The 24,265-nt window shown below is 38.8% G+C and overlaps 1 protein-coding gene across 3 annotated transcripts in view; it reads right to left on the bottom strand.

Moving 5' to 3' along the window:
* The window catches only part of TSC22D1 (TSC22 domain family member 1), a 133,142-nt gene that overhangs the window by 15,710 nt on the left and 93,167 nt on the right, over window positions 1-24,265 (bottom strand). Inside the window, exon 1 of one of the 3 annotated variants that reach the window (XM_049647447.1) lies at window positions 23,047-23,150. The exons of the other annotated variants lie outside the window; for them this stretch is intronic. The gene's annotated coding sequence lies outside the window, so the exon portion shown is untranslated. Of the gene's footprint in view, window positions 1-23,046; window positions 23,151-24,265 lie in introns of those variants that run through there. 3 annotated transcript variants of the gene reach the window in all.

The following is a 24,265-nucleotide window of genomic DNA, read 5'->3' as shown; positions in this document are numbered from 1 at the left end:
CTCCCATGCACATACCTCTGTTTCTTTGCCTTACTTAACATAACTACTAATCCCAAAAGAATGCCCATATCCTAAAAAGACCCAGTGTCTTTAAGCAACAGGACTTAAATGGTTAGCATTCTTTTTTATTTTTTATCTCTCTGAAAATAAGGTCTGCAAAGCCAAATTTCTTCCTAAATTATCACTTTTCTTAATCTGGAAGATTCTGAACACCAGGAGCCAGAGACAAAAAAGGGCATCTCAGATTTAGAAGCCAGATGATATACTCTATATAAAACATCTGAAGAAATACAAAGTTGTCCTGATTATGATTTTCTATTTCAAGAATCTCATGCAAGTCTCCTATCAAAAATGAATGAATACTATTTCTATTTTACTTTTGCACAGTTATGGAAAATAAATACTTCAAACTCTTCTTTTAACTTTTTAAAAATAACTAATTACTTTAAGCTACATTTTCATGTTAAACTCCAGAAGATGTCAACAATGATAAGCAGTATAGAAAGAAGAACCAGTAGGAAGTGGATTAACCATTATTCTATGCATGCAGAAACACTTAGGGCCATTAGAGTCAGTCCTCTGGTGAGCCTAAAACAATCAGAGCTCAACTGAACAGTTTTATTTATAAAGGTGAACATAAATTCAAGGGTATTAACACAGCTACTGAATTTCTAATGTACCACAGTCTTCAGTAAGCATTAACAAATTGGAAAGGTAACTCTGTACGCTGGGGACACAGTGAGTGTTTAATAAGTACCTTCTGCTCTGATCAAAGGACACATTTCCATATTATGGTCTCTCTGGACTCTAGCCCCGGGACTTCAAAGGGCCTGAGGGTTTCTTTAATTGATCTATTCAGAATTCTACAGTCCATTTCCATTGAAATGGACGTTAGTGTGCTCGCTTCGGCAGCACGTATACTGAAATGGACCTTAGACATCTCATAGTTCTAAGTTCCTTGTTCTGTAGGTTTCGAAATGAAAGCTGAAAGACATTGTGGGTTTTGTCCAGGGTTTATCTACTTAATTGTAGGATGAGGCATAGAACCAACTTTTGATTCAATAATTCTTTTCTAGACAGGCAGACCAGGAATTCTAGATGGATATATACTTTTATATACATGTCTATTTATGTACATATTATATATATTTATATCTATACACACTATATACAACTATACACAACTATACACGACTTGTTTCCAACTACTGTAAAAGAAGTGGCCACTATAGTACATCTTACCTAAGATACAAACTGGAGTAAAGAAATTGTCTATGCATTAGTTCTTCAGGCATTCCTTCCTTCATTTATTCGTATTTGTCCAATACTAAGCACCCATAAGAGGCCAGGAACTTTGGGCCTGGCACTAAAATTACCAAGATGAATAGGTCACGGTCCCTGCTGTCAATGACCAGGGGGTAGTTGGCGGTGGGAAGATACCCGGGTTTATAAGGAGAATGGGGGTTGGCAGAGAGGAGCCAGAGGGTGTTTCAGAGAGCAGAAGACTCTGCCTCTGGGCCTTGAAACGTGAGTAGGAGTCATGCAGTCAGACCACAAGGTACAAAGAAAATGAGAATGCTCTGAAAAGGGAATGGTCAGGCAAAACCAGGGTGATAAAGCAGCAGGCCGAGCCGAACACCTATGGGTAGCTGAGTGTGGTGAGGGAGTAGGAAGCTGGGAGGTAGTGGTGGGAAGTGTAGAGGGAAGCAGAAAGAAAAGTTGAAGACAGCTTGGGGAGCCTCACAGGCCACCAGGTGGAGACTGGTCTTCAGTCCAAGGGCATGGGGTCCACACAAGAGGATTTTCAGCAGGCAAGTGACACATTGGGATGTGGGTTTCAGCAAGACACCACCCGCCACCCCACCCCACCCCCCCCCCGCCTGCCCCAGACCACAGTGTACAAGAGGAAAGGAGATGGGACTTGCAGTGAAAGAATAGGAATCATGAGGGCCAAACCCACAAGGGCAGGTAGAGAGAAGAGGGTATGAATGCAAAATATATTTGGGAGATGGAACAGAAGGACTGGATTGCAGGAGGTAAGGGAGGCGGGAGGGCTCCCAGGCTTCTGGACTATGTGAATGGGTGAAAGGTAATAACATTCACCAGGATGACACAGTGGTTAGACGGCAAGTTCTGGAAAATGACACTGATGGGACATCCCAGGCAGTGGAAAATATGGCTTTGGAATTTCAGTAAGATCTGGCTTGAGTAAATATTTGGAAGTTGTTGGGGGGCAGTGAGGAGCTGTGGGAGTGGATGAGATTACTTCAGGAATGGATATGGCTAAGAGGGCGGGGCTGAGAGGCCACAGACTGTTGGGGCAGCCATTTGATATGGCAGACACCTGGGTTTTCTGTGGGCCTCATGGATACCACAGAAGACAGCGAGGCTGGAGCCATTTGGCAAGACCTTGTCCAGGAAGGGCATCCTGTTGGATGAAGAGACCAGGAAGCAAGAAGGTGAAGGTAGTTTGGCTGTGGAGGGAGCTGGGAATGAAGAGATCAGGTCAGCTTTCCAATGAGAACCACCAAACACGTCTCATGAGAGAGCTTGCGTGTGAACGGCTGCCTCACAGGTAGAGCCAACCGTCAGCCAGAGAGACAGAAAAGCAGCTGCAACCAACACAGAGAAGGGGACCCGGCAGCAGCTGATACACAGCCTTCTGCCTCTCTTGAGCTCCCTAACCCCCAAAGCTGGTGCACTACTTACTGAGAAGAGGAAGAGAAGGATGCGAGAGACAAACACTACCCGAAAAAGGTGCCAGGACCCAGACTAAGCTTTCTTTTCCTTTTGGGGGTGGGAGGTGGACCGAGAAGAGAACGTTGATTCTAACATCAGAGTCAAGTTTCCAAATGTGAAGAGCTAGGTTTTAGAAAACTGTGTTTAAATAACCAACATGTACCGAGTGCTGATAAGGAAACCTGGCACCAGTGTGAAAGGGAGATTCAACAAGACACAATTAGTAGCAGTTATTTGAAGAAATAAAACCAAATCGTTACATGTTTACTCTCCCCAGTGGGTTAAGACACTTGAGTAAAGAGTTAACAGAGGGAGTTCCAGAAGATCACAGTGTAAAGCCACCAGTTGGGGAGCAAGTGGCAGATGAAGCCAGTCTCCGAAGGGACTGGCAAGAACTAGGTGAGACACTTGGGAGCACTCTTACCTGTGGAGCCTGTGGGGGTCACCACATGTCCACAGCAAGCCCACAGATAGCAAACACAATAGCCATTAAGGCTGACCAAGGAGAGCACTGCAAGGTCTGAGGTAAGGACACCTGTCTTCTCCCTCTCCTGTCATCCCAGCCCCACACCAGGGGAGCTCGCTCAGGGAAGGGGGAAGGGGCAGATAGATATGGGAACAGACCAGCCCCCTACCCCCATCTCCATTCCAAACTGCTAGAGGCTCAAGCTTATTAGCCTGACTTGGCAGAAGTGGACAGCTTTGAAGCAAGTAGGATAGAGAGTCACTGAATAATAGAACTAAGTCTTAAGAACCAAAAGTTACTTAAACAGTAAGTTAGAAAAGTAACTTCAGTTATAAAACCAGAGTGAGATACCGTGAAGCGGCCCCACTAAACGGCAAAAAGGAGGGGCTTGCCAAGGGGAAAGTTGGTACAATTATTAGAAAGATAAAACTGCTGCATAATCATACCCTGGGAAGCTGAGACTTCTCAATCAACTGGTTATAATATACATTTTATGTATAATATGTATAATATACGTATAATATACATTTTCTTATTTGAGCCTCACAACTACTCTGCGGTAGTGGGTACCCTTATTCTCTTCATTTAAAGAAAAAGCAAAAACACTGAGGCTTAGGGGGGCCTAACAACTTGCCCAAGGTAACACCACGCTTAAACAGACAGGCTCCAAACTCCAGTCAGCGGATGCTGCTGTATATAGAACACGACTCCACTACCAAATGGAACCAAAAGGTGGGCAGTTCCTAGACACCCCAGAACTGCATGGTTCATGCAGTAAAAACACCTGTCCTGAAAGCAGTAAAGGTTCCTTATAGTCATTATGGTTAGACATTATAGGATAATTTATATCTTAAATATACTGATTTATCAGACTATTACACTCGTGTTTCTAATAAAAAGAAATAGTGTTAATTGAATATGCTTTAATTTGAACAGCTTGAAATTGTTTTGAAGGTGAAGTTAAAACACAAAGCAATTCTTCTAGGTCAGTCTCATGTAGAAAATGAAATCCTTAATCCCACTACACAAATACTACAAATATTTTTAAAATTCAGTGATATTATTTCGAATGAAACAAGAATGCTTTGCAAAAGTCATGAAAATGGTGTCAGTGACAAAGCATAATTCCTATCATCTACCCCAAGTTAGGATAATTCTGCACAAATTCCATAAAACTAAATATTTCAAATAGACACTGGGAGTACAAGCAGGGTTAATTAAAAACAAGTTTGCCTTTAATAAATGGAGGGGGGCACCAACTAAGTTAACATTTTTAACTTAGTTTTAAGGGATTTTTAAAAATCAACTCTCTAATCAGGATAAGTAGGTTAAATGAGTAATTAACCTGTTTCAACACTTTATTTACTTATATGTTTTTGAGGTGGGGGGCAGAGAGAGAGGGAGAGAGAATCTCAAGCAGGCTCCACATTCAGCACAGAGCCTGACATGGGGCTCGATGCCACGACCCTGGGATCATGACCTGAGCCAAAATCAAGAGTCGGACACTCAACCGAGCCACCCAGGCGCCCCACAACGCTTTACTATGCTTGCAACAGAAAAGATTTCTTAAAATGAAGCATTAAAAGCATATGAAATACATAACATTTGTGAAGTGCAACAGCAGAACAAACACCCACAAACCCAGCACCAAACTAAGATGGTGACCAACACCACTGAAATCTCTGTGTGCTTCCACTCCCCTAAGCCTGAAAGTGTTCAAAGTGTCATCCCCATTTAGTTACTCTGGTTATTGTCTGCATCTCTGCACTAGAAGGCTGGAGAAGGCGGGGGACTTACTGTTTTATTTACCAGTGTGTCCCAAGCACCTAGGTCACAACCTAGTCTACGGTACATGTTCAATATGGTGTTACTGAATGAAGGAAAATGAACAGAAATAATCATAATGATAATAAGAGCAGCAAACACTTAATCACACTTATGACCTGTCAGTCTCTATTTCAAACCCATTACATGTAAACTCATTTGATCTCCTCAATATCTCTCTCATCAAGGAACAATTACCATTCTCATTTACACAATGAGGAAACTGAGGCGAAAAGGAGTTGTGCGATTGAGTTACTTGATTGACGCCAGACTCATCACCACTAAGAAAAGCAAAAAAAAAAAAAAAAAAAAAAAAAAAATCTGCAATATTAACATAATAGATACCATCACATTTTTATAATCTTCAGAATCTTGAAAAACTGGTTTTCACTGGAATATGGAAACAGTTGAAAAAGTGAAGAAAATCCAACAAATCTATATTGAGCACTTGTTCTGGGCCAGGCACTGGGGATTTAGCAGTGAACAAAATCCCCACCCTCATGGAACCTACATTCAGATGGGGTTAAAAAAGTAACATGAGAAGCAACTGCACAGCCTGTGGGTTAGTGATGGTGCCCAGGAGACAAACTGCAGAGTGGAAGCAGGGATACGCACTATCACAGGGTAAAACCTCAAAGTTGTCAAGGAAGGCCTCCCTGAGGAAGTGTATTTTGAGTAAAGACCAGAAAGAAATGAAGGGATTAGTCATGGAACAGCTTTTCAAATGGAGAGGACAGTAAGAGAAATGCTCGTCTGATATTCAAGAGTCCCAACAAGGTCAAGCTATCGTGGAGCATCACAGGAACATGCAGTAAGCGATATATGATGCAGGAGATCACCTGTGCTTTGGTGTCTTGTCCTCTGTGGGTGGAGAAGATTTACTAAGATCAGAATTACAATACACAGTGCATTTAAGAGGAGCTATGGTGCATTTAATAGCAATACTACTAGTAATAGGTATTACATACCATTTTGTAGTCCCCTAAACTAGTTTCTTCAAGGATTACTTTGGAGCACTTTTCACTTTCCAATAAAAACTCAATCTTTTTCTGTCCGAACGTATAAACAAATGATAGAATCATCTGCCTACAAAGTTCAAGCGCTAGATAGGCAACGATAGCTCTTTTCTGAGTCTTGGTTTGGATCGTTTCATGAAACCATGAGAATCTTGCAGAGAAATTACTTTCTTCTACAACAAAACTGTTGAAAAGTGAGTTAATATGGGAGATGAAACACACTTCTTTCTTCTCAGTTTCTACCTACAAACCACTAAAGAAACATACAAGGGTAGAAGAAATAGGACAGCTGTCAATTTCGACAGTTTGGAGGACTGGAAAACAGATGGTGATTCATCCAGCAGGAACTTAAGCAAAGCATTAATAAAGTCCAGAAGATAGCTGATATACATTAAAGAGCCCAATACTTGTAAACCACATGCTTCTCAAAGTGCACCATGCAAGTGGGAAGAGAGTCTGCAGGAAACATGGACCTTATCCCACCCTAGTCTTACACAGCTGAACAAGCAAGGGCTGACTCAGAAGAAAAGGAACCTGGAGAAAACAGAGGGAGTGTAGGGAAACGAGGAAACTTTAAAGAGCTAAAAGACATGGACATAATGATAGTAGAAAGACAACAACAGAACGCCAAAAAGAACTCCGGGAAACCAGAAAATGGGTATTATGAGAGCACAAGTGAAAATTCACTAGAATAGACAGAAAGCAAAGTTGAATATCTCAGAACTAAAACAAAATACCAAAATAGAGAAGTAAACAAAGAACAGCAGCTTAGAAGGGCTAATATCTGAACAATAGGAGTTTCAGAAACAGAACAGAGACTATGGAGGGGAGCGAAGTATCATAAAATAGTTCAAGAAGATAACCTAGAACTACAGATCACGCTTTTCCTTTTTCTTTTTTTCTTTTTTTTTTTATTAAAAAAAATTTTTTTAACATTTATTTATTTTTGAGACAGAGAGAGACAGAGCATGAACAGGGGAGGGGCAGAGAGAGAGGGAGACACAGAATCAGAAGCAGGCTCCAGGCTCTGAGCCGTCAGACCAGAGCCCGACGCGGGGCTCGAACTCACAGACTGCAAGATCGTGACCTGGGCTGAATTCGGACGTCTAACCGACTGAGCCACCCAGGCGCCCCTCTTTTTTTTTAAATTTAATTAAAAGAGCCTAGTGGTGCCTGGGTGGCTCAGTCAGTTAAGCGTCCAACTCTTGATTTCACCTCACGTTATGATCCCACAGTTCATTCGTGGGGTCGAGCTCCCAAGTCGCACTCACAGCACGAAGCCTGGTTGGGATCCTCTCCATCTCTCTGCATGTCCCCCTCTCGCACTCGCGCGTGCTCTCTCATTCTCAAAATAAATAAATAAACTTTAAAAAAAAAATACCAAAAGACAAAAAAAGAGCCTATCAAATGCAAGCTGTTCTGCTTTAAAACTTGTTTGGAAAACACAAATTTATTCCAAAACAATTTATATATGTTAGAGAACAACTTGAGTATAATGCACACTTCATGTTTTGCTTATGTTTATATCTTCGAGAAATACTAAGTGAAAGCAGGAAACTGCACCAGCTGAATGAACCAAGCCACCTAGAGAGACACAAACACACACATATCTCAAACATAAACCATGTATGTCAGGCCACCACATTTGTTGTGCTACGAAGATTATGTTTTGCTATTCTTTTGCAAATGTTAATTTTTCTATACAGAAAAGCACGCATTCAACATCCCAAACATGTCTAATCACCCAGATTCAAAAACACCAAGCAGTGCACACAAAAGAGGAGCTTTTAAGTTTCGAGGAAAAGGTGGAAAGAGGGCGTTTTGAGACAAAGGAGAGAACATGGAATTTCTCCAGATCAAGAGGCATAAACCAAAGATAACCCACCCTGAGCCACCAAAGGTAACCCAGGAAAATAATGGAAACTTCTATGGCTACAGCAACCTCAAGTGAAGAACCTTCACTTCTAGTGAAGTCAGCAGGAGCAAGCCCTAAAGAAACAGAAGAAACGGGAAGATTGTTGAGCAGACAGACCGAAGAGCAAATGGAAACAAACGAACGGGAACAACCTTCCTCCCAAAGAGACAGCACTATCTGTATACAAAGACCATACATGGAAATCTGCAAATCCTTCAGAAGCTGCTTCTCTTAGTGCCAGTAGTGGCTGGCCTGGGAGTTTCAAACATCTCTATGATTTCCAAAGAGTAGCTGTCGGGAGAGGCAGAGAGTACAGACCAGGGAACTGCAGAATTTCCCGCAATGGTTCAGAAGCAAACTGAAGAAGAAGGCTCTATATTGGATCAAGTTATCAGTTTGATGACACAGGTTACCTATTTTAATTGTATGCATTTAATCCAAGTCTCCCCACAAAATTAGGTTTCTGGAGATTTCAAGGTCCCTTCATTTTAAAATAGAAAAAGTTCTAGGATCTACTTTCACTTTTTAAACAGATTAGTGAAGTCTCTGATTATCTCTGAGTCCCTATTTCTATCACATTTACCCTCCTCATGTTTCTAAGATTCTGATACCAGCAAAAATTCTCCACATTCTCCTAAAAGCAAAATTCTATAGGGCCCAAGAGAGGTAAAGTCAAAATAATGCTGGCTCACCCTTTCTAATTCCAATTAAAGTGTCGCTTCTAAACAACCCTTAACATAATCTATGATGTTATTTTTGGTCGTTTAGGTCTAGATATGCAATTGCAAGACTCAAAGTCTATTTACTCCCTGATTAGAATTGACTTTTTTTTTTTTAATGTTTTTTTATTTATTTTTGAGACAGAGAGAGACAGAGCATGAGCAGGGGAGGGGCAGAGAGAGGGGGAGACACAGAATCTGAAGCAGGCTCCAGGCTCTGAGCTGTCAGCACAGAGCCTGACGCGGGGCTCGAACTCATGGAGTGTGAGATCATGACCTGAGCTGAAGTCGGACGCTCAACCGACTGAGCCACCCAGGCACCCCTAGAATTGACTTTTTAAGTGCAACTTTAAAGAGCAACAATCAGATCTTGAGCTTTGGAGTTGGACTTTAATTCAAATTTCCAGAAGTTATTTCTTCCTACGTAAAATGAAGAGCTAACACAAAGAACCTGGCATTTCCCACACCAGTAAAGTGAGCAGTGAAGGCTATGACCTTGTGCTCTGGGTTAAATCAAATTTTTCCAAATCACATGTCTCTTCTTATTCTTTAAAGTAGAAAATTTCTTAAAAATAGCCTGATATAAACAGTATTATTAGAGATCATATCCAAAAGAAAATGTTTCAGCTGTGAGAACCACCTTACGCAACTTGCTTTATTTGTTCCTAACCATATAATAATAATCCTAAGAACAAATTCATAATAATTAATCATTCCAAGAACCAATGAAGATTTCATTGTTTCGGTAAAAGGGAAAATCAAGATTTGCTTTAATCTCTGTAACATGACGAATTTGTTCACAGAGTGAGTCCTAACATTTTTGTTTTATATGTTTAAAGAGAATCCCCTCTTTTTTTCCCCCCGCCTATTTTTAATGTCCCAAACTATGTTACAGTCCTGGTAGCCTCCTTCAGGAAAGCTGTCTGTACCATCTGAGTCTCTCAAGTGAAAGCTAAGGAGGGAAACTCCCATCAGCTTCTATGACTTCTCTTCCCATGATTTTGGTATGCCTGTTGTTCCAGAAAGAAATCAAGTGAACTCATGCCCAGAACAAGGAAGGGAAGACATTCTTTCTTTCCCATGATAGCTCCCTTCCACAGATATTTTTTGCACAAATATTTATTACACAGTAACTACTTATTTATTTCACAAACATTTTGTGTCTGGCATTGGGCTAGTCACTGGGCTCCTTTTGAAAAGTGAAATAGTCCCTCTCCTAAAAAGCTGGTAGAAATTGGTAAACAATGTTTTTCCTTAGCAGGAGTGATATAACTTATCCAGTTTTACCACAGAGCACTAGAAGGGAGAAATGTTTTCAGATGAAAACTGCTTTCTTGTTACAAATTAAGATTCAAAGAGAAAAATAAAAGGCAAGACTAAACTTTTAAACTGAATTCAACTAGTAAAATACATATCGAATAACTATGCACTAGGCAATATAGTAAGCACCATACATATTATCTTGTTTAATAGTCAGCTCACCTCTATTACCATGACATATACAGATGAGCAAACTGAGACCAGCAAAGTTAATTTGACCACTGTCACACTGCTGTTAAATGGCAGACCTGGAATTTGAACTCAGGTTTGTCTCATTCAAAAAGTCGATTTCTTTCCCCTGCAATGTAATTATTGCTTGCAAATCTACCACCCTTCCCGGACTGTGGGGCCATCACAGTGCTTAGCACAGGTAGTCACTAAAGAAATAATTTAAGTGTGAAGTAATAAGTATGATAGGTGTTGCAAGAACCAAAGAAAGCATAGGAAGAGGTCAACAAGCAAAAGGGGACAGGGGGAGTATTGTAGGCGTTGGGTAGTCAGGAAAGGTTTTACAAAGGGGTTTTCTCTTAAATTAAATCCTTCATAAATAATCTTACATCATTAGACCAGAAAAAGAGAAAATATTTCAAGGAAAATTAAGAGCATGTCCAAAATAGGCAGAAAGGCAAAGTATCTTTGTGGAAGATGCCCAGAAGTAGGAAGATCTGAAATAATTATAGAATGGTGGAAAATGGATGCAGAAGTATCCAGAAATCCTTCAATTATCCAAAAATCTTGAAAACACTGCTAAAGAATCTGAAATTTACCCCACAACACATGAGCTCCAGGCCACCAGAATAGATGCCAGTTATAAACAGCCAATTTTACCTAACTAGTGCAAACCAGCCAAATATCAACCCTGCCTCTAGGAGATGGGAGCAGACCCTGAAGGCGTTACTACAGGCAGATGTTCTGGATTTCAGAAAGGTGATCCTGGATACAGCATGAAGGCTGAAAGGAAAAGGGCAAAAGCAGAGACTAGGAAGAAATTCTGGTAAAGGGTCTTAACCAGTTAAGCAGGTTGGGGAGTGATTTTAAAGGAAGCCAAGTTATCAAAATATAATCAACATTTCAAATGATTCTATCGCTGTTAACAAATAAGTATATAAATTACACAGCAACCATTATACAATAAGAATAATCCAGAACTGTGACTCCTAGATTGCCCACGTACATACACATGAATGTTATTTCAGCAAAATAACAAGAACAATCACTATCATTTAGCTAAGCACCTTGTTTTGTTCAAGTCATATAACATCAAACACTTATTTCACATACAAGCATTTTTAGAAAGGTCCTGCCTAGTAGAAAATATGGCTCTGTAAACTCTACATCACAATGGCCTCCTTTAATCTTTTACGGAAAATAAGAGCAGACTTTGTACAACAAAAGGACGTAGTAATGATGTGTTTCCAGTAAGCCTTCTGAGTCCTTCTTTGTGATTATCTTATAGCAAATGTGCCAGATGTGCGCTGGCCCACACTACTTTTAGTTAGATGGGTCGTCTACTCCCATGGATCATTTACAAGCCTGCAAATGAAGGAGCACAAGTACAACACAAAAAGCCAAATAAACACAAATCTTGTCATATAAAGATGGATAAATGGAATTTAAAAGTCTAGTATAAGATACAAGATATTAGAAGTTACTACTTATGGTATTTATCCAGGTGTTTAAAGAATTTGATATAGCCTCCATTTCCACATGAAAAAAGAGGATATAAAGAATTAGAGAGAGCCCCAAAAGGGCAAAAAGTAACTTAAAAAGTTATAAAACTAGAGTGGAAGAGAGTAAGGAACAAGGAAACAAACTAATGCAATACAATGCCAGGTCCATTAAGATGGTGAATATGTCTGGAAGTATTTAGAAACTCTGCTTATTTATCTTTGAAAAGCAATGCTTATGTATAAGATATATAATGTACAAACAGCAAGTCAACGTGTAATTATAATGCATGTTCTACTTATTAAGAGTTTGAGAAACCTAAAAAATAATTTAAATCATGCCACTCTTTTCAAGGAAAGAGATCCACTTAAAAATTTTAAACCTTCTTCCAACTAATCCTAAAACTGAAGTTGATCATATAAGAAAATATTGCACCTAAGTTTCTTAAGTGTTAGACCAAAGGGGTCGATTTTACTTGACAAACTAATAAAAAAGACTTCACCATCTGTGTATAAGCCTAAGGAAAGAAGTATAAACGGATATAAAACTATATGTGACTTCCTAAAATTACAGAATTTCACTTTAAAAGTCCTTGAAAATTTCTTTGAAGAGTGGTAATGATCTAAGAACTATAAATCAAATTCAGGTCATTTCACATATTCTCAAGCTTCTGACATACCTGTATTAATCTTCAGTCTACCCAGAATTATAGAAACAGTAGTCCTAGCTAAACTTCAGCTCACAGACTGGTTGCACTTCTAACTCTAATTAAAAGTCACAATGGCTAAACAGCCCATGTATAAGAACACTATACACTTGAACTCAGAAATAGGTCAATGAGAATAAATTCAGATTAACTACTGAATTTCATTAGGAAGTTTATAGAAAGAAAACTGTTCTCTCTTTCAAAATGGCCTTTAAGGAGCGCCTGGGTGACTCAGTTAGTTGGGTGGCCGACTTTGGCTCTGGTCATGATCTCAAGGTCCATGAGTCTGCGAGTTCAAGCCCCATATCAGGCTCTGTGCTGACAGCTTGATGCCTAGAGCCTGCTTTGAGTTCTGTGTCTCCCTCTCTCTCTCTGTACCTCTCCCACTTGCACTCTGTCTCTCTCTCTCAAAAATAAATAAACATTAAAAAAAAATTTTTTAATGGCCTTTAAAAGATATGTCTAAATCCTTAAATGTGTGGCATTTGATTAGAGGATTTAATGAAAAACATTATATTTGCAAATTTATATTCATTTGTTCTTAAGATATAATAAAGGAGAAGTTTACAGGAATCCTTACCTGCAATCCAATCATAGTAATTATCAGAGAACAATGCCAGAATAGATTAAATCACGAAAGAAAAAAAAGAAAAACCAGTCATTTTCCATACTGCTTACTGTACCCATAATTGAGATACTTTATACGTATATACATAGTTTACATTTTCATATCTGCAAGATTACACTGGCAAATTTAAAATGCTTATCTATGTACACAGGGAGTACTCAATGTCTGCTAAGTTGGGTTTTGGGAAAAATTAAGTATATTATATTTTATAATCACATGTTTAGAAACAAGGGGAACTAGGGAGTTATTCAACAAACAATAATAGAAACTAAGCAACATAGAAAATACATATCTAATGTTAAGGGAACAAAAAGATAATAGACTATCCATGACCTATGATGACACCTATCAACATGAATGCGTATGTGCGGTAGCCAGCATTCAAGATGGTCCCCAATCGTCCACCCCTCTTGGTTTTCATACCCTTGTAAAGTCCTTTCCTATAATGAATAGTGCTGACCTGAGAATAATACTGCACAAAAGATGGTGTAGGATTTCTAAGACTAAGTCACAAGGATTCTGCTTTACTCTCTCTTCAATCATTCTCTCTGGGAGAAGCGAACTGCCATGTCATGAAGACCCTCATGCAGCCCTATGGAGAATTCCACATAGCAGGGGATTTAAGGGCACCCTGTCAAGAGCCAGCATCAACTTGCCACCCATGTGAGTGAGCCATCTCGGAAGTGGAGTCTCCAGCCCAGTGCCAAGCCTTCAGATGGCTGACATCTTGACTGTAACCTCATGACAGACCCCGAGTGAGAACTGTCCAGCTAAGCCTCTCCCACATTCCTGACCCTTAGAAACAGAGTAAGATAATGTTTGCTGCTGTTTTAAGCCACTCAATTTTAGGATGATCTGTTACAATAGAGAACTAACAGAATATATATTTCAAAAGGCCATGTAATAATAACAGTATTAGGGTATGACTACAGAAGAGGACCAGAGGTTATTTCTTCCTCTACTTACCAAGCTTTCTATAAGGTTATTCACTTTCAAGGTTCAAATTTTTTCAAAAGCATACTCAATGTTCCTATCTCTAGTTGCTCCCACCACTTTCATTAGAAAAGTTCTACCCGAGTCATTCATTCATTCAGCAAATGCCTGCAAGGACCAGAAATCGAAACAGTCACAGTCCCTGACCTCAGGGAGCTTACATTCTAGTGGGAAAGACAGGCCTCACTCAAGATGTGTGCCAGAGCAGTCTGGGATTACAAATTGTGATATATAGTCCACTTTGCTGTAACATGCATGTGTTTCTGGAAGGCAAATTAATGCATAAGTGATTAGTAAATGAAAATATGATGTCAGGATAACACAAATATTTTGTTGATTCACAGGGGTTTTTCCTACACAAGAGGAGCCATGACATCCAGTGAATCGCAACCGTTCACAAGAAAAGAAAAAGCCCTCAGCACACTATAGCAGCAGCAGGAGCCCTTTCATTTGTATTTAATGAAACTTAAAAGCAAGCCCTCCACCAGGAGCTCCCCCCACCAGCTCTGTGCAGCTTTCAGCTTATGCCAGCTTAGCTGACTCTTGTACCAGCCTCACCACAGCCCCACTGGCTTAGAGCTTCATTTCTTCTGCGTTATCTTAGCACCTGCCGCCTCTGCTCTAATTAAAATATTGCTGGCATTTCACTCTACTTTTTTGCGTGTATTTTTAAGATCTACCATGAGAGCTTCCAGCTATATTGAGCTGGTATCAATTTTTTGTTCCCTCCCTGCTCTGGTTACAAAGCTGCCTAAGTGTTGAGTGGTTGGCCCCAACTCTGTTTTCTCCATAAGCTGTCTTATTTTTTGCACACAAAATGAGGTTTTTTAGGAATATACATATCATGGCATAGAAGGAATGCCTGCACTATTAAGGAAAATTTTACAGTTCTAGGAGACAGTGTAACAGAGGGCCTTGAACAATCTGGGAATGGCATCTACAAAGGTCTAAAGCCCAGAGACAGGTGGACACGAAGAGGCTTACAGACCCTTTCTCTTTCCCTGCCCCAAATACTTTGCCAGACCCCGGAAGCTATATTCACTTCAGAAGGCTTAAGCACTCCTTTGTCTGACCAGACTGTGGTGAGACGGTTGGGGGGAGTTGGGCCTAAAAGCGCTCCTCTGCCTGGGCTGAACCTTAGAGTCGATTGGGAAGCTTTTCACAAATACAGATATTCAGGCCCATCCTGATTTAATCGATCAGTGAGAGTCCTCAGTCCCGCTAGGTTTTAAAAGTTCCCCAGGTGAATTCAATGCGAAGCCAGGGCTAAGAACCACTAAACCAGCAATAATCAAAGGATTGGAGAATAGGTCTTAAGAAGAACTTAAAAAAACAAAAACCTGATATAATTTATGCATTTAAAAACTCTGCAATTGTAATTAGTCAATAAGACTAGCAAGGTACTGTATGTTTTTAACCATACTAGTTTTCCCCAATACAACGTATACAGATTTGTCTGAGAGCACAGGCAGGATGGGGAATAAGCAGAGCTGGAGTGTGAAGTCCAAGACCAAGGAGCGCTGATCTCCATCTCTGGGAGAGGCAGCGCATAGGGCTGGAACATAAGGGCTAGGAGCCTCAACTCCACTGGGGCGACAAAGTGGGGAGAAACGGGGGAGAGGGAGGCTCAGAGGAATTTCCAGGGGGATTTAGGTCAACTATTCAAAAGGAGTTCCTGATAGAGCATGCTACAATAGTAACACATACCATTTACAAACATGGCCATGTTTGGAACGTCAAAATAAAGGATAAAAAAAATGCACAGAGTGGTTTAAATCCAGTCCTATTATATGGAGGTAGAAAAGCAAGTTGCAACAAGTTCTCACACCTGGTGATCAGTCACAGGAAGGGATATTATGAAAATACAGATCCCTGAGTCCAATGTCACAGGTGTGGACTGGAATCTCCAGAGGCAGGAAATGATATATACCCAGCAAATATCAATAGTTGCTGCCATCTAGTCAGCATTTCCAGGGTGTCAGGCAGTCTCTTAAGCACTTTGTATGTTTCCTCTGATTTCCTGCAACGACCCTAATGGGTAACTGGGGCAGAGAAGTGAAATAACTTGTCCATGGCAAAGGGTGGATCCAGGTTCAAAGCCTGCAGACCTACATATAGTCTGTGCTCCTACCCACAACATTCTGCAGCCCCTAGAACACTTAGCCCACCCCCAACAAACCACGTGATTTTGAGGCTGCCAGGATTTGAGAAGTACTACACCATAATCTCTCAAAGTCTTTTTTTAGCCGTATCATGCTACAAAATCAGGCTCAAAATCAACAGTATCTTGCATTGTTGGGCTCTAAATCAAGTAGCATTATCTCCTTTATTATGAAGAATTTGCAATATGCTAAATGTACAGAAATAGTTTTCCCGTAGAAGATGGGCTTATGTCTAAGACTTCTGCCTTTGACAAAAATAGAAATTTTATATAACAGTTTCTTCTTGAACACACTTAGCAATTTGCTGTCTTATCAATTCTTCCCTGATAATATGTCTGCCTTTTCTTTTTCTATTCCTACTGCCATCATCCTAATCCGGACCCATATCTTTAAGACTTCCAGATTATTGCCATGTCATCTGGTTAACCTGGCCCCAATCTCTATTCAGCCAGATCCAAACAAATTCATCCTGTATACTGCCTTCCAGGCTAATTTCTTAAAATTTTCTTTCCTTTCTAGCCCATCACCCATTCACTTAGGAGTCCTCTAATGATTACACACTACCTATAGGATAAAACCCCACCCTTTAGCTTGGCATTCCTGGTCAGCAACCAACTGCCCCTTAACCAACTCGAACTTCTTTTTAAAAAAAATTAAACCATAATGCCTTATTTTTAAAGCCCAAATTCCTTCATCAAAACAAGAATTAAATAGATCTGAAAACCACATTTAGGATGAGAAAAATACTTAAATTGTGCGCTAATTCTTTAAATCCCTTTAGTGAGATTCAAACTATCTTACCGTTAAATGTTCAAACTTGGTACAGCCTCAGATGAGCTGCTTGCTAATACGTAAACGTTTTGCAGAGCACGTCGAAGGATGTGAACTTGGCTGAGCTCTTGCACCAGATCTTTCAGGTGATCTCAAAATTAGAGTTAATTGAGTTTCAGAGTGTACAATTACACCAAAACTGCCCCAAGGCCACAGGGAGGGGTCGGCCTGTTCTTAAGGCATGAATCTTTTATATAATCCACAAAACCAGTTCGCAAATCTTGAATAAGATTATTTTTACTTAAAAACATACAGTACTTTGCCAGGAAGAAAATGCATACATACTAAAATTACAAGCTAGGGCAATTTAACCATATATATTTTAGTCTTGATACATCTACTTCTTCATCTACTATAAGTTTAAAAAAAAAAAGAAACAAGTTGTTACTACGAAGGAGAACTGAGAAGAAAGGATCAAGTGTCTATGCTCTAATATCCATTTTCAGGTGGAGCTAATTTATTAGTCAGTTCCGAGGCTTCTCTGGAGCGCTTGTAAGAGGTCTCTGGTTACCCCAGAAGGGCTGAATGAAAGATGAAGGCAAAAAACACAACCCTCCATAAGGTGATAATCACTCTGGAGAGCGGAAACGGGGCAGGCAGGTGGATGAACATTTGAGAGAGTCAGAGAAACACAGGGCTGTTATTAGAGACCACGTTCTCTTCCTTTCCCCTTACTCAGTAGAGCTCAGCTACTGCTTTCTTAGTGCTTATGTGAGGTCCAAGTAATTCGTTCTGATATTTAATCCAAGGAATTCTCTATGTAATCTCTTTTAAAAGATTCAAAAAATATGCAAATAATTAATGAAGGAAAGAAATCCAGAAGAAAACCTCTCCATAGTCCAGTCTTTTGTAACAGACTCACAGAACAACTCCAGACCTGGAAGTACACGGGAGGGGAGAGAAAGCCTCTGGCAAAAAGCAGCATCCAGAAAGGAACTGAGAAGTCCAAGGGATTGAAGATTTTACCCAGTGCTTATTGTATCACCAACAAAGACACGAACTGCCTTGGAAGAGCTCTCCAATAACTAGATCGGAAAAAGAGTTACCAGGGAAATGCACCGATGCCTAGACACATCTTCTGTAATCAATGTTACCTCATTCGTAAAAATTATATACAGTTCAGAGTCTAAATTATAAGAAAAATTTCTTAAAGTTGCTACACAAGCAGTTACATTGGTTTTCAATATCGCTCATAACTACAGAATCCTATTCCTCACTGTCTGGGGCTACCTTTGCCAGTGGGGCCATTGAGGACGAATTTTTAAGGCCTCGCTGTTTATTTTCCTTTTCTCAAACAACCTGTTACAACCCCCCCTGGAAGAAGGCAATGTCTGCCTTCATTTGCTATTTAATTTTGCACAAAACAATCATGTTTTACCACGCCAGGGTCTGGCACTTGACATGATTCATTTCACTTTAATAGGAAAAACGCTGAGAAGCCAAAAGCAAGCTGACGTCAGGCACAGCTTTTCAGAGCACAAAATCCAGTCTCTGCTGGGACCAGTCCGCATCTCCTCCACACCACCTTTAGCTATCACTTCATCTTAACACCATCCAATAACTGGAATTCAAATGGCTCACTGATAAAGGCTACGTTTTATTCTTCTGCTTACGAATTCAGGAAAGCATGGAATGTAGTTTAGAAAGTTTTCCACCAGAAAAGTTAAAGTTTAAAAGTTTTGGTATATAAAATGCTTAATAGTCACATGGAAAACTTCTGATGTTAGATAACCAAGGGTTTGCAGTACATCAAAGCAAAAAGAATCTACAAAAATGCAATCCTGCCACCTTGTGGTACCCATTCAAAAGCACTTCACCACTTCGTACTTGAAAACAAATTTTGATTTTTTTTAATGTGCTTATTTCAAAAAACGTTAACCAAAATAATACAACAATTATTTTTAAATCTTAAATATTGATTTAATGTTCCCTGAAATATATTGAAATTTATTAAATTGTCAATGTTTGACTTAAAGAAATTGTTTCTAAGGTCAAAACTAAATTCTCTCTTCAAGTATGTATAAGAAGTAGAAATGCAATCGTGAACACTTAGAATTCTCAGCAAATATTTTGTAGCAATTATGGATCATGCTTTTCTTTTTTGGTAGTTAAAAACCATCATGTTATATAGATGGAACTGCAAAATTTTTACCGCCACGGACACAGCATTGTTTGATCAACTTTAAACTATGAAGTCAAAATATATGTAGTAAATTTCTCCAGTACCTTTAGTACATATATAATTCTTAAATTGTTCAGGCTCCTCAATGAGTGCAAATAAAGAATTAAGTTTCTTAACATCATGTTGACATAAATAAGGTTAGTTTTAAAATAGCGGATAAAAATGTGGGACCACTGACATTTTCAGAGCACCATCTAAAATAATTCATTCCTTTCAGAAAACTATTAAGTGAAAACTAGTCTCTTTTGACATATAAAGGGCTGGAAGTTTATTCTGTGAAAATCTGAACACAAATTACAGAAAAACATGACAGGGATATTAGGTTGAATCAGATGAAATTCTATTTACGTAGGTCAAAAACTGTTGAGTGTTGCTTATTGTAATAACTAACATTTTACTGACAGCTTCCTGTAAATGTGTGCTATGTACTTTACCTGATCTATCCTATTTAATAATCCTCATGTTAACCTTGTGAAGGAAGTACTATTATTATCCCCAGCTTACCAATAAGGTAAGAGGCTTAGAGGACACGTAACCTGCCATGAGTGGCAGGACCTGCCTGCTTCAGTTCCCCACCACCATACCCAACAGAATAGACATTTACATTGATAAAAATAGAGTATCTGCTAAAATGTTTCTGAAAAGATAATCAGATCTTTTGGCTAATTTTTTTTTTTTCTGTTAACGATGACTCTAGACAGCATTTATACCGTTGAAACTTTCAGGGAAGAGCCAAGGGCAACTACTGCCATTTTTGTGATCTGCAAACAGCATCATTTGAATTCACTTCTTTGACAGATGCTGGTCATCTCTTTTATCTCACAACCTCCTCTTTTTTCATATAAAGCAGGATTTTTTTTGCCGTGCATGCTGGTATTAACCCCTCAGATACTCATAACCACTGGCATATCTGATTTTTCTCTTCTCATCCATTCAAAAAATACCTGGTTTCATTCTTACCTGACAAAAAACATAAAGTCATAATCTATACCCTCAAAAAATCTGTATTTTAGTAAGAGAGACACAAAGAGATGGTCTACTGCTAAGTATTTCAAGATAAGTATGTAGAAAGTATAATGGAATTTGGGAACAAAGGCAGCTAACTTTGTTTTGAGGTTATCTATTTTTGCCCCTTCCTTCCATGTTCAAAATCATTCTCCAAATAAGCTCCACATTTAACTAGGCAGCTTTGCTAAGTGTTTGTAGTATAAAGTCTTATAATACAAGAGCTGAAATTAGCATTAATAAAAGAAGTTAAAAAACAAGTTTTATCAGGGATAGTGAAACTATCAAATATTAAGCAAATAAATATTTCCACCATGTTTTATCTTTTCTGTCCACAAGTCCGAATAATCCACCAAATGGCTACAGGAGAAACAAAGATATCAGTATTACCTATAAATTCTGTAAGTAAACTCAGAAAGATAGAAGATTAAAGAAAATTCAAGAAACAAATATTTGCAAGTCCATTTGCTTTAAATTCCATTGTTTTGACAAAAGCGCCCCCTTTTAAAGTTCTATCACAGCCCTTCCTTTACTCCTTTTCCCCTTTTAGCTTTCTTGATAAAATAAACAGCTTTTCTTAATTTTCTCCCTACACGTCCCTAAAATTGGACATAAACTTCTTTAGAAAACCTTCTTGCTTCAGACCAAGTCTATGATCAGATTTTAAATTACCAATAAAATATGATCTCAGTTTATTAAAAAGATTTCCAGTTAAAAAAAAAAAAGATTTCTAGTTAAATCTTTAATGAATATCTATTGCTTTTATGATGAAAACTATTTATGCTAATTCATCCAACAAGTATTTATTGAGCATACTTTACATGTACTAAACATATATAAAAAAGTATAAACTCAGGAGCTAAAAGACTGGGACCTATTCTCCTTAAGCAGCTACCTCTTGACTTCAATTTCTTCACTTGTAAAATAAGGATAAAAAGACTTGCCTTACCTCCCTCACAAGTCATGCCAAGGATCAAAATGAGACAATACATGTAAGAGCACTTACAGAGTATTAAGTTACTTTTAAAGCCAATCATAAGGAAGGCAGTTAATATCACAAAAAAAGGTAGGCAAATAAGATTACATAATGCTGTAACTGAGGTGAAATGTATCCTTTATAGCCAAAATAATTTCAACTAACCATTAATTTCAGTGGGATATTTATTTGTGAATCATAAGTTCTGTTTGGTTTCACAGAAGTGTCTTTTTAAAATCATCACAAGCCAGCTATAAAAACATTACACCTTAAACAATAACCTCCCACTGCCTATTTGTCGACAATTAAAATCTAAATTCTTTCAATGTTTTCTTTTTTAAAAAACACTCTTTCCAGGGCACCTGGGTGGACCAGTCGGTTAAGCATCTGACTTTGGCTCAGGTCATGATCTCATGGTGTGTTAGTTCAAGCCCCACAGTGGGCTTTGCACAGACAGTGCAGAGCCTGCTTGGATTCTCTCTCCCTCTCTCTCTGCCTCTCCCCTGCTTGTGTGCACTCTCTTTCTCTCTGAGTGAATAAATAAACTTTAAAAAAAAATTTAAAAAAAACAATCTTTCCATCTGCATCTGTATTATTATAAAAACAAATATTATTTGACCATTAGTAATCAGATATTAAATGATCTCTTAGCCCACTTAGTGCTCTAAAATAATGTGATGACTTTGTTAGAAAGTTTACAAATGTTTCAGGAACCCATTAATCAAAATAAATTAGAATTAATAAGTGAATCAATTTTTTACTAAAAATAATTAGATAAATTTGCCATCCCATGCAAGGGTTAATTTAGGAAAAAAGCTTATTTCTCCTTTAAGATTCAAGAATTTTCATTTATGCTAAGCTGAAAACTTCCCATTTGCAATTTCAGCTCTAAAATCAGTATCCTTTCTTCGAACCGTTAGTATTCATGAATCTACAGATTTAATCATAAGACTTAAAAGTTTATTTGTCCATTATCCTTTTGATTCACCTCCTTTTAAATAAAACTAATTATATAATCTATGTCTTTTGATGGTAAGCTAACTGCAAAATTCCTAGAAGTATTTTCTCTAATTTTAAGCCAGTTAACAGCTTATTTTGAAATTTAAATGGTTTTTAAAATGTAATTCTACATTAATTCTTAACTGAAAAAATTAATACCAACTACTCTCAAGTATCTTCCATTTACGTAGAACTGTGCAAGTGGATGGGTACTTTCACCAGATTCAAGTCAGTTTATTTCAGCTACAGAAACAGTAGATAAAAACAGTATACACATACGGGATATAGATATACTTATGAATATATACACATATGTGTGTATATACATCTATATACACACTAAAACAGGAAGTTAGAACTTGCCAGCTCTAAAAAACACTCACAAAAATTCATTTCAAAAGAACCATTGCAACGGCAGCTTTACACATACATTTAAAGACCTCTATTTTGAAAACATCCTGAAGGATGGCTGGCATCATTTTCAAGCATAGATAAATGAAGGTTAATATTTTCTGACAGAAAAACTCACTATAAAATTCTAAATCATCTACAATTTTAAGTCAACTCGTGATGGCTTCACTCGGAGAATGTAACAAATTAAAAAGTTGTTACCCAACTAAATTTTTAAAAGTCATAAACTAAAACAGGACTCTGTACAATTCGTCTCTGTTTGCACCTGAAGGCAAAAAATTCCTCCCTTCATAATCCCCAAATAATCTTCCAAGTGGTTTTTAAAAATAGCTTTTAAAATGTCTCAAGTGGGGGTGGGGACCCAAATGACTGAACTGAGCCTAATTTCACCCTCCAGGATGGGTACTGAGGAGCCAACCACCTTTCAAGGTAATACAGCCTGCGGAGGACCACAGGGGGGCAACTCCTTCCACAACTACTACTCACAGCAGGTCTAGCACTAGGCTACAGAGTGAGTTTCAAGATGGGCACACCATGGTGGCTCTCCCGGGGCCAACTGACACTCCTGTGGCCCCAGCACAGCAGGAGGGAGTCCCAAAGTTCCAGGGCCCCTCCAGGCAGTTTCTACTTAAAGGGGCAGTGGCCCCATTCATTTATAGTGATTCACTGCTTCAGAGAGAACAAAAATACTATGCATATAGTGATTTGCTAGGTTTCTGAGATTTAAAAGGACTTAGGAGATTTTCTTCAGGTTTTCTTAGCCTGTAACAAGTCAATAGCACATGGCCTCTATTGATCATTTCTCCTTGATCCAAAAAGGCAGAAGAATCTAGGAGGGGATTTTTCAGCTTTTGAAAATGTTTGTATGGGGAGAAAAAAAAAAACAATAATGAGGATTCGGGAATGGAAGGAAGAAGACTTGAGGAAGAGAAAGGGTAAAGGAAGGGATGAAGATAGGAAACAAGGAAGAGAGGCGGGGGGAAGGAGGGAGGGAGGATCAAGCAGACAAGCAAAGCAAAACTGAAACAAGCAGATAGCAAGGACTCAGAGAGAAACGGGAGTTGTCAGACAGCTTTCCTCTTCCCAAGAGGCCTCGAAGTATTTCCTGCAATTTGTGTCAAGGATATTTGTGTCCCATAAAAATACCATTGCACTGGAGCAGAGGTGGGGTCGGGGTGGGAAACACACAGTTGTTCATTTGTTTTTCTCCTGAACAGCCTGCAATGCTACTGCAGAAGGTAGAGAAAGACTGATAAAATCAAAGTAGAGGGAACTGACATCAAGGGTGCCTTGGATCGATCCCCATGTGGGGCTCTGTGCTGACAGTGAGGAGCCTGCTTTGGATTCTTTCTCTCTCTCCCTCCCTCTCTCTCTCTCTCTCTCTGCCCCTCCCCCAACTTGCTCACTCTCTCTTTCACAATAAATAAACATTAAATAAATTTTTAAAAGGTAAATGGCAATAATAAAAGCAAAATGATATAAATTTCATGAAACAGAAAATGTATGCAAGTAAATGTGCCAGTTCGATCTTTTTAAAGACAGCTTAAACTTTAGAAAATAAAGGAAAATGTGTAATAGAAAAATATGATACAAAGGAGTCAACATCACACAGACATCTTTTCTAATCATGAGATTAAAATGAACAATAACAAATACAGTATATATCAAAACTTCAGGATGCAACTAAAGTAACATGTAGGGAAAA

The sequence above is a fragment of the Panthera uncia genome (genome assembly GCF_023721935.1).
Source record: "Panthera uncia isolate 11264 chromosome A1 unlocalized genomic scaffold, Puncia_PCG_1.0 HiC_scaffold_16, whole genome shotgun sequence".
In the NCBI taxonomy this organism is placed as follows: Eukaryota; Metazoa; Chordata; class Mammalia; order Carnivora; family Felidae; genus Panthera; species Panthera uncia.
The sequence above is the reverse complement of the archived record's forward strand: the minus strand, read 5'-3'. Positions and strand labels throughout refer to the sequence as shown.